This window comes from Pseudophryne corroboree, chromosome 1 (assembly GCF_028390025.1).
Source record: "Pseudophryne corroboree isolate aPseCor3 chromosome 1, aPseCor3.hap2, whole genome shotgun sequence".
Classification (NCBI taxonomy): Eukaryota; Metazoa; Chordata; class Amphibia; order Anura; family Myobatrachidae; genus Pseudophryne; species Pseudophryne corroboree.
The window spans coordinates 377,766,127-377,778,353 of NC_086444.1; the positions used below are offsets into that span (position 1 = coordinate 377,766,127).

General features: G+C 44.4%; 1 protein-coding gene across 2 annotated transcripts in view; it reads right to left on the reverse strand.

The window, feature by feature from the left end:
- The window catches only part of BICDL1 (BICD family like cargo adaptor 1), a 157,273-nt gene that overhangs the window by 25,141 nt on the left and 119,905 nt on the right, over positions 1 to 12,227 (reverse strand). The window contains exon 10 of one of the 2 annotated variants that reach the window (XR_010170472.1): positions 7,773 to 7,881. The exons of the other annotated variant lie outside the window; for it this stretch is intronic. The gene's annotated coding sequence lies outside the window, so the exon portion shown is untranslated. The remainder of the gene's footprint in view (positions 1 to 7,772; positions 7,882 to 12,227) is intronic. 2 annotated transcript variants of the gene reach the window in all.

A 12,227-nucleotide genomic window follows, 5' to 3' on the forward strand; every position in this document is an offset into this window, starting at 1 on the left:
CGATTACTTCACCCAGTGGTAGCATGTATATTGCAAAAAGTATGGGGGATAGAATAGAACCTTGTGGAACACCACATGGCAGTGTCATTGATGGTGATGAGTATATACTCCAGACAAAACTCTCTATGAACTGCCAGTGAGAAATTATTTGAACCAGCTTAGGACTGTGCCATCCAGGCAAAATACATTTTTCAGGCACTCAGTCAGAATCCCATGGTCCACAAATGCTGCAGAGAGATCCAGAGGATTAAGACTGAACAGTCACCTCATCAGTAGATCATTAAGCACACATACTAGGGCTGTTTCAGTGCTATGTCAGGCGGGTTTCCAGTTGAGTTGCAATCACTTTCTCAGTTAGCAGATGGAACTATGACAGCATATGGAAGTCTTTAATTTCCCTCTAATGCTTTACCAAAGTTAAATATTTTCAGGGAGATTTCTTTATTTAAATTTTTTTACTCTGGTTTTGTCCCTGGAAAGAAAAATACCTGAGTATCCATGAGGATGGGGATATGGCATAGGGAGGAGTTAACAGGTCCTAGTGACATACTGAATTAACCAAAGGGTTTTATCGGCTAATTACCGCACAATGCAGGGAAAGCCTATTGAACTGAATCGGGAATTAACGCCACAAATCGGGAATTCACGCTCCTTAATGTCCCCTAATAGATTCAGAAAAAAAAGTAGTTAACATAGGTTTGAAAAACCTATTATATTATCACTTCCAGAAGTCTGGTGTCAAATTTATATTTATTGTGGAATAGTTGACCAATAGATCATGGTGGTATGTTGCTCTATCAAATATCAGATCAGAGTAGTAACCCCTCTTTGACCAATACTATCATAGTGCTGACAAAGAGGGGTCTTAGAGGCACATAACACCATCTGGAGGCCCTGAAGAAGGGTATGTGTCTGCCCTGTAGATCACCCAAAATGACAAAATGTTTTTTGGAAAAAGATGAGATTCCCTTACTGTCCAGAGGCCTTGAAAGCTTGCCCCTTGAGTGACTGCCCCCCAGCCCCTGAGCCTGGTATCGGTGGTAAGGCAAACGCACTGAGGGACCAGGAATGGCCGACCCCTTTCCAGGTGAGACACTCGAAGCCACCATAGCAGAGAGTGGTGAGCCTCAATGGATAAAGAGATCATATGTGACCTGATCTGAAGGGGAAAGACATTCCATTTGGACAGAAATTCAGCCTGGAAAACTCAAGAATGGAACTGGGAGATCTCCATCACATAAGAAAAATTGGAGTCCACTTTCAAAGACTTACATGCATTGATGTACAGAGACTCTACGTAGAGACACAATCTTGTTGCTACAATCTGTGCACAAAGTGTTGAGTTGGCTTCAAACTGGACTTGTGTCAGTTGATGACCCACTCGTGGAAATTAAGTAGTTGAATCATTATGTATAGGTGTTACTGTAGATTGACCTCCAATTGGGCTGCTAAGAGGAGATAATCCAGGAACAGATTTATTCAGACTCCTGATGTTGTAGAATAAAGTGGAGTGAGAATACCGGCGCACCTTTTTAGACTATTGCAGCCCTCTTATAAGTAAAATGGTCTATCCCAAAAAAGACCAAAATAGAATAACGTAAAAAAGGAGGTGTTCACTTATATATATGGGGGTGCAGTTGTCTATTAATCACCAGGTGTGTTTCCCAGAAGTAGATAAATTCAAATACTTATCCTTATTAGTATGTTCTGTGGCCTCTGGATGGGTCTTTGTCCCCCAATCTTGTTTCTCCAAAGTGGTAGCGTATAGAAAATGAAATAATAAACGGTTTCAGTGGATTCATCCACAATCACGTCAACGAAGAAAATGCCTTTTGTATTTATTTAATCTAAAGCTAGTAACCACTTTTCAGTGTACCTAAACTTACACAAATAATGTGTGCAGTAATCACATAAACGTTTCTTTTTCACCAGACATATACTTCATAATATGTACAGTAGATGTGTGAGCATACCTTTACTTACTCTAGACCAGTGATCTCCAACCCGTAGTTCGCCGTAGTATTTTTGGTAGCTCACAGAGTGCACGGGCTTGGGCAGTCACTGGCACTCCTCCTCCCTTTATTCTTAATATGGTGCTAGCCGTCAGCCAATCAGAGCTCGTGGACCGGCAGTGGCGGCACCTGATTGGCTCACTTCCCATATTTTAAATGCCCGCCGCCGCTGGAGACTCTGTCACCCTTACTGCAGCCGCTCTCCGGACTTCACAGGAGAGGCACGCACTGCGCTCTCTTCCCCTTCCGTCCCTCATACAGGAGGAGCAGCAACGGCGACAGTAGAAGAAGCCAGCAAGGGTTAGCACTGTGTGGGTCACTGTATCAGACACTGCAGGGGGCATTTTAAATGGCACTGCGGGGGAAATTGTATCTGGCACTGCTGGGGGGGCATTATTTGTGTATCTGGCACTGCTGGGAGGCATTATTTGAATATCTGGCACTGCTGGGAGGCATTATTTGAATATCTGGCACTGCTGAGGGGCATTATTTGTGTATCTGACACTACGTGGGGGGGCATTACTTGTAGTTGTGAGGCCACACCCACTTTTGTGAGACCACACCCACTTCCGCAGGAACGCACGCGCGTTGGGGGGAGGGGGTAGCTCCTCCAGAGGTTTTATTTTCCAAAAGTAGCTCACACCCCAATTAAGGTTGGAGACCACTGCTCTAGACAACCACTGCACTAGACAATATTAGTATGTGCCCAGGTGGGGATTGTTGACTCCGGATAATCAAAACAACCAAATGATGGTAATAATAGCTGAGAAGTACCTCTTTTCAGGAGAACTGGGACCAGTGATAAAAAAAGTCTGATGCAGAGCCTCCCGCCGACGCGTTTCGATAGTTGTCCTCATTTTTTTCAAGGCATCAGACGTCAGACTCTTTTTTATCACTGGTCCCAGTTCTCCTGAAAAGAGGTACGTCTCAGCTATTATTACCATAATTTGGCTGTTTTGATTATCCGGAGTCAATAATCCCCACCTTGGGGGGCGTGACTCGTTTCAGGAGACAGGTTACCATATATATTTTTTATATAAATTTTTATGTGTTTTTAACGTATTTTCGATATGTCAAAATCCAGCAAAACTATATATTTTTATTGTTAATAAAATCACTTTTTATCATCACTACAGTCTGGATCTCGATCAGCGAGGAAAAGAAACCTTGATGTGAATACTACAACAACGTGCAGCGTGAGTACAGGTACGCCCCTATGCTGAACTACTTTTACAGATAAAAAGATACCTTTATGGGCACATACTAATATTGTCTAGTGTAAGTAAAGGTATGCTCACACATCTACTGTACATATTATGAAGCATATGTCTGGTGAAAATGAAACATTTATGTGATTACTGCACACATTATTTGTGTAAGTTTAGGTACGCTGAAAAGTAGTAACCGTTTATTATTTCATTTTCTATACACTTCCACTCTGGAGAAACAAGATTGAGGGACAAAGATCCATCCAGAGGCCACAGAACATACCAATAAGGATAAGTATATGAATTTATCTACCTCTGAGAAACACACCTGGTGATTAATAGATAACTGCGCCCCCATATATATATATAAGTGAACATCTCTTTTTTTCCTGAAGTTGTAGGGCTGTTGCCATCACTGATATCACTTTGGTGAAGAGCCGAGGAACTGTTGACAACCTGAAGGGCGTTGCCTGAAACTGAAAGTGGTCCGGAAATCACAGAAACCGCTGATAACAGAAATAGGGACATGTAGGTAAACATCCTTGACATCCAAGGAAGCAAGGAAGTCCCCAGGCTCCAGAGACTGCAGAATGGACCAAAAAGACTCCATTTTGAATTTGGGCACCTTGAGGTAAACATTCAGGGATTTTAAGTTGAGTATTGGTTGGAAAGAATCATCTGGTTTTCCGACAAGGTAGAGGTTGGAATAGAAATCTGTGCCCCTTTGATGTGAGTGGAGGTGTTAAATGACCCTGATTCCAGTAGGGAACACATCTCAACAGCTCTTCTGCTGCAGATGGATCTTGGGGTAGACTGGTTCTGAAAAAACAACTGGATGAAGGCTCTAGGAAGGAAAGGACATAGCCCTGACTGTCTGTTTGTCAGCAGGTTTGGGGGCAGGTTTGATACCTGTCCACTTTTGCTTTCCCTTAAACTTTCCACCATAAGAACTGGAGGCATGCACACGAAAGGAAGGTTGGAACCGGGGACACCTCTGGGAATAAAAGGATCAGTAGGGAGGAATACTAGGCTTGATAGCTGTGGATGACAGGAATGCTGATTCAGAGGTGGCTGTAGAAGTGATGAGCTTATTCAGTTCTGGGCCAAATCTCACCAGAAAAGAGATTCTAAAGCCGAAGATGCAGCATCTGATCACTATGCGTGAACACTGGTCATCTCAGCAACTCTCTGGTTACTCTGGATGATCAGAAGACAGAGGCACTTACAGAAACACTCCAACAAATCAGAGGACACACACAGTGCTTTGGGAAACAGCTTCCATTGCCACCCCCTCTCCAAATGGCCACAGCTTGTCAATCAGGTTGCGGCTTAGGGGGCAATGCGTCCGATGAAGCAGGACCCATTCTGCACATGAGCAGTATGGGTACTACACGTGCAGTTCAGCTAACGTCGGATATGTATGTCAACCATTGGTTTGCATACATCTCTAAATTAGCCTCCTAGTGCCCTGGATGGGTAGACAGAAAGTATCAGATGGTGGAAGGATTTACCTGAGAGAGTCTAGGGGGTGGGAGTGGGATATAACTGGAGATGAATGAGGAAACAATTTAATTTAACCCCAACATGGTGAAATGAGAAGCTTCTTCAGATGTACAGCAGTAAGTCTACTTTAAAAGCATTAATCAAAGGGAAGTTATTATCTAATGTTTACTTACTAAAACGAAAGTAATAAATATCAGGGCTAGAAGTATACAGGAAGTATAAATAAAACGTTTAACAACATGAGGAGGTAATGAAACATTTGGGCTATCGATTTATTATTTCTTAAATTTGGACAATCATCATTATTTTCTAGTGATGTCTACAAATATGAGTAAATTATGACTTTATGCTTTGAGATTTAAGTATATAGAAGGACAGGCCAAGTCTTTAAAATACCAATCTGAGATGACTAGGGTCTGCTGCTAAACCATTATCTGTCTAGCTATGCTGGAAAGAGATCACATTTTCTGCAGAAATTGGAGACTTAGATCAGTTTTACTAAAATAGCTGACACAAAACATAGGGATGAGTGTGAACAGAAGGACCAATGAAGACAAAATATCTTGATTGTGGCTTGTGATTGCTTTTTATGGTCACTCCCCCAAAGAGAATCAGAGAAGGGTTGTCCGTCAAAGCAACCGCCATCTATGGTTTGTACCCACTGGCGCAAAACCATTGATGGTTCGCTACTGTGCATGTGAAATGGAAAGGAATTCGCAGTCACGAATGCGCAAAGTTGGAGAAAAATCTAACAGTGAATGACTGAACTCCTGCCATTGATGGTAAAACCAGTGGCCATCAGTAGATCAATGGAGCTCCAGGGTAAATGATGGGTCACATGGAGCATCTCACTGAGACTTGGCTTTGGGTTCTGCATCACCACCTTTCTGTAGAATAACTGGCAATCATTTTAATATAAAGTTAATTTCTATATTGAGGAGAGATATTGACTGCTGAATGGCATATAATAGTTGCATGGTCAGTAAGATCAAATAAATGTCCGATTCCGGAGCTTTATAAGTAGTGTCCTAAGAGACATTAATACAAAATACACACACATATATACATATATATATATATATATATACATACATACATACATACATACATATACACACACACACACACACATATATATATATATATATATATATATATATATACACACACACACACACACACACACACACACACACACACACACATATATATGTTATGTTACATATGTTACCTTATACTGCACAGGTCTATGGTGTATTCTCTACAGTGCATTGCTGTTATTAATCTGGTACATTATCATGCATGCACTGGCAGTGTTTCATTTATATATTTATCAAGGTGCCCAGACCATGCACTCTATAATGGATAGCCAAACATCATTGGCAACTGGCCACACACCCCACCAGACACTGGCCATGCCTCTAAACATCGGCCCTTATTATTACATTCCCCTGGTGGGCCCTTCATGCCCCAGTCCGACACTGTTTATTTTATTTTCGCACAGGTATGGGCATATGATCCACGTATATGTTAATAGCGTGGGACTCCACAACACTCGTTGATAGATATATTGTGAAGGGTATCCCTATGGACACCTCCCAGGACTAGTAGTTAGGTCCAATATAACTTCACACCTGTATTCTGTAAACTGGTGTTTCCACGCAGTGATAATTATATCCAGCTTTATGTAGCTATCTATCCTTGAATTCCATTTGTTTAGATATGGTGACCTTGTCTTGGGTTCGGGGACTGTAAATAGTCACTTTTTCTCACTTCCAGCACGGGATGGTATCAGCGACGGGCATCATGGTATCCTTGACAACCAGCCGCCACTGTATCAATGACATGTATGGAAGGTGCCGGGATCACGGACCGGAAGGTCCTACACCCGGCAACGATGGTCACTGGCGGGCTTCTTGTTGGTATAAAGGTATGTTTTGACTGTATCTAAAAATTATCTAAGTACCTTAATAATCAGCCTTAGTTATTGGCCTTCCAGGCCAGCTTTCCTCAGTGTTTGCACCCCCATAAACCAAAGCACAGAAACATTGCTATATAAAAGAAAGCCATAAATTCAACATGTTTACCGGCAGTAAACCCCCGGCAGGGGTGAGGTAAGTATACTTACCTTCCCCACCAACCCCCCTATCCCTCCCCGAAGCTTAACCGCCCCCCCCCCCCCCCCCCCCGCAGCCTAAACCTCCCTGATGCTGCCTAACCCTAACCCACCCCTCCCATAGCCTAATCCTTACCCTCCCTTCCCCACAGCCTAACCCTAACCCTGCCTTCCCTGTAGCCTAACCCCTTCTGGTGGGAAAAAAAACCTAAGAGTCCCTGGCATACTTACGATCGGGATGCTGGCAGTCGGGAGTCCGGCGTCTGCATTTCAACTCATGGGCCGGATGTAATGCCACCCAGGTTCAGCGGCCTTGTAAGTGATTGCCCCTTTAAAAAAAACATCAGCGTTCGGCCAGCATCCCACACGGCGCCGAACTCGGCAGCATTACATCCGGCCCCAGGACGGAGTTCTGTTACTTGTATTTTTACCCACGTCAGGGATTCCAGCGCCAGAATTTCGACTGGCGGCATCCTGACCGCCGTCAAACTGAAGTATATAACCTGACCTATTTAATGGAAAAAAATCAACCCACCGTTAAACTATTGCAGATGTTTCCTTCTTATTGTAAGGGCTTTCCACCATTTTATTGAATGGGATGTCTGTAGATTATTAACGTTGCATTGAGACACCAGGAAAATAAATATATGCTTACACATGAAATAGCTTCCTATATAAAAGATGATGAAGTATTAGGAACTCCGACTTGCCTATTAACACATGAATATTGTACATGCAGCAGTAAGGCAAGATGTGGGAATCAGTGATAATCCTGGAGTGAAATGGCTAGTTACTAAGAAGCGAGCAAGTGAAAAATAAAAAAACATACAAGCGAATGGCCATAAGTGAATAAAAAAAATGCCTCTAGTGAGATCAATGGATGTCTGATGGGATGGAGTAGCTACATACATCTATACATAGACACAATCTCACCTCTAAGGCAGGAGGGGTGTATGACTAGAGTTGTCGGTACAGGAACTGAGAAAGGCCATTAGATCAGAAACCAGAGGAGCCAGATAGTGAAAAGCCCTGAGGAAGCAAACTAGAACCCAGAGACAAGAAAGAAGTGAGGAGCTAGTGCTTTGGAAGCCGCACTAGACCACTGAGTACTGTAGCTGGAACACAGTACAATGGCTTTATCATATATCACTAAAATATCACAATAACAAGATCTCATTTCAAATATTTGTATTTTCAAGTTTCTGGGGTTTTTACTCATTGAAAGACTGGACAGTACAGGTAGGTAATGATTATGTAACTACTGTATGGACCACCTTTGGGCACGATGGGTCTGATGGGTCTGAGGTGGGAGTAAAGCAGAAAAGTGCAAGTAAGTGAACTTTGGCAAAACCATGCTGCACTGTAGGGGACGGAGATTTAGGACCTTAGTCACCATTAGTAGCAGATTCTGCTAAAAATCAGAATCTGCTACTGCTGTGGAACGAGTGTTGTGGGCCGGCCAGCACAGGGCTAGGTCAGCCAGCATGCTAAGTGCCGCCCAGCGCTGCATTCAGAATCTAACTGCACACGCATCATGATTAGATTGCGACGCAGTAAACTAGGGTCAACCTCTGCATGCGCAGCCTGGCTGCGAAAGCAAGCGCAGCTCGGCCATGTTTCCCGCCGCATCGGGCACGTGTTATGTCACGTAGCTGCCCCAAAAATGGTTAGGACCCACCCCTGTTTTTGCTGACACGCCCCTGCAACACCGCATTGACGCCCCCGACTGCCCTACAAATGCCTCTGCCTGTCAATCAGGCAGAGGCGTTGGCATTACGGAGAGGCAATCGCATTTCCCTGTATGCGCAGTGCAGGCACAGCGAGTGCGCACTTGGCTGATAGCTGGGGGTATGCAATAGTATCTTAGATACGATCAAACCTGAATAAAGCCCTTAGTGCTGAGACATTAAGATTTGGGAGGGCAGTGTCCAAAAGCAAATCTAAATTGCAGTGGAAAAATAAAGCTGTCCAGAATTTGCAGGCTACATGCAAAAGCAGACCCCTTGCATTCCAACATGTTATGTCCAGATGCACAGTTTCTTGCTTTACGCCCAACTCAGAATCAGGCACTTTGGGCTCAATTCTGATTTGGAAGTAAAGCAAAAAATGCAAGTAACTTTGTATCTGGGACAAACCATGTTGCAATGTAAGGGGAACAAATACATTTATATTTTTTCTGTGCAGGGTAAATACTGCATTTAGGCCCTTATTCAGGTTTGTCAGCAAACCAAAAAAGTTAGCAATTGGGCAAAACCATGTTGCGCTGCAGGTGGGGCCGATGTAACATGTGCAGAGAGATTTTAATTTTGGTGGGGTGTGTTCAAACTGAAATCTAAATTGCAGTGTAGAAATAAAGCAGTCAGTATTCACCCTGCACAGAAACAATATAACCCACCCAAATCTAACTCTCTCCGCACATGTTACATCTGCCCCACCTGTAGTGCAACATAGTTTTGCCCAACTGTTAACTTTTTTGGCTTTGCTAACAAACCTGATTAACCCCTTTAGCCCACAAATACTGGCTGCTTTAATTTAAAGGGGGGTACTCACGGGAGAGATGTGTGCTGAGCGATCTTAACACAGACCGCTCAGCACACATCTCTCACCCCGCTCAGCACAGCGCGATGTGCTGAGCGAGGGGGAAAGCCGACGGGGGGCCGCTCACTTCACACAACGGTGAAGTGAGCGACTCGCTAGATTGAGCCTGCATGCAGGCTCAATCTAGCATCGGCGATAGCGATGCGTGGGGCCGCGCATCGCTATCGCTGGAGGGCATACACACGGCAGATCCGTGCTTAAAATCTAAGCAATCTAGCAAGATTGCTTAGATTTTAAGCACGGATCTCTCCGTGTGTACCCCCCTTAACACTACAGTTTAGATGTAAGTTTGGACACACCCCTCCCAAATCTAAATCTCTCTACACATGTTACATCTGCACCACCTGCAGTCAGAGCCGGATTAAGGGGCCTATTTATCACCATCCGCATCTTGGTTGCGGATGACAGGTGATAAACTCGCCCAAACTCGCACTGCGATAATTGACTACATCGCAGGAATGTATCAATTATCGCATGCAGGGACAGAGCTTGCGGTCAAGCTCTGTCCCTGCGATGCCTCTTCGCAGCATCATCGGGGTATTTTTCGTAAAAAATACCCTGATGTCCTGCTGTGCATGCGCCGCCCCCATCGCCACTACTGCCGCCACCCGGTCGACCCCCATTCCCGTCACATCTACTCCTGCGCGCCGCGGACCCCCCCCCCTCCCGTAGGATAATATACCCACCTGTCCAGGAAACCGGTCCGCGCTGCTTCTGCTGCCGGATCCTGTGTGCTGCAGTGACCCCCGGTGCTGTTAAGTGCGCTGCAGCACATGGGGGACCCGGCGCCTGGCAGCGCTCAGCGGAGCAGCGAACACCGGCTCCCTGGACAAGTGAGTATGTTTTTGTTTTTTACTTTTTTTTTTCTTTTTTTAACACTTTGATCAGCTTGTGTGTCCATCGGGTCCCGCTCAGCTTTCTCTGCCAGGGGCAGAGAAAGCTGGGCAAAAGGGTGTATATCGCAGTGCTGCCCTGTGATCTCGCCAGCCTGAGCTGGCGAGATTATCACAGGGCACACTGCGGTATTTCTTCACTTTTTTTTTGTAAATCTGGTCAGATCGCATTTCCCATAATAAGTATGGGGAATGCAATGTGACTTACTAAAAAAAGTGAATTAAAGGGTTTGGAGCAGTTTTTCATAAAAACTGCTCCAAATGCCCTTTAATATATTCAGGTGATACTAAAATAATGTGAAAAGGGTGTGAAAACACCCTTTTTTACATTATTTTAGTAAAAATAATGTTAATAAATAGACCTCTAAGGCTCCAGGGGTCTGGGATACTTAAGACAAAGGGGGCCCCTAAGGACTGTATGTATATATATATATATATATATATATATACACATAAATATAATGCAGACACACACACACACACACACACACACACACACACACACAGCATACCTATACACACTTAGCATGCACACAACATTCAATAACATATCATGCACACAAACAGCATACATACACGCAACACACACACAGCATATCTGCAAACACACACCTAGCATGCATCCACACAAACACTCCGTCTCTGAAAAACAAATTTAGGGGGTGATTCAGAGCTGATCGTAGATGTGCTAAATTTGGCACATCTACGATCAGATTCTCTGACATGTGGGGGGGCGCCCAACACTGGGCTAGTCCGCCCCGCATGTCAGGCCCTGCTCCGCCCCTGCACAGGTGCGAAAGTATCGCACGGCGGCAATGCTTTCGCACCGCCAAGTAGCTCCCCACCTGCGCAGCCTAGATGCGCTGGCAGGCAGCTACCCGCCACGTTCTGGGTCGCAGCAACTGTGTATAACATCACGCAACCGCCGCAGCCCGCCCCTGCAATGGTCCAGACACGACTGCGTTGTCCAGACTGCGCCCCACCAACGGCGCTCTAACGCCGCTACCACACCCCCTCCCACCGCGCGACCACCTCTGCCTGTCAATCAGGCAGAGGCGATCGCACTAGTGAAATGCTTTCGCGTCTCACTGGGTACACACGCGCAGGCAAAGGGCTTCAGACTGCGATCGCGGTCTGAATTAGGCCCTTAGTCCGGTACGAGGATCCCCTGGGAGAAAGGGGACCCCGGGTAAAGTATACCTTGCCCACCTCTCCCTCCTTCAATCAGCCCTGCCTGCAATGCAACATGGTTTTGCCTAGGTGCACAGTTACTTGCACTTTTTGCCTTTACTCCTACTTTAGAATAAAGCCCAATATCTGTTGTAGACCAGCATACAGTACAGCATTATGCTTGACCAGCATTCATTATGATTGTCCATAGATAAATTACAGTAATCCTATTGAAACATAAATAAATTACAGTAATCTCATTGAACTGCCATGCCATATGCAGTTCAGTAATACAAACTGCTGGAGGCTACCAATAATTTTTTATATCATAAAAATAAGACTATATTTTCTTATCCTTATAAGTGTTTACCTATGTAATATGTTTAATGTTTTTATGCTGGCATTAATATTTTAAAGCATGCGGTTCTTGTATGCAAATGAGTGGCAGGAGATATCTGACAGGAGTCCCACTTGTCAATGTGCTTTGGGGAGGGGTTGGAAAAGTTAAAAGGTTAAAGCATAGCCTTTCCAAAATTAACAAAGTGTCATTAAGATAAAAGGTTCTCATATTGGTTCACTGGCCTCACTATTAGTAATCACCTTCCTATGTACAAAGGTGACATATCTGATGTCCTGTGAGGAGACTGACAAGACACACACTGATGATCCCATCTATGTTCCCTAATGTAGGAAAAGGCTTTCTCAAACAAATGTGGGAGGCTTTACA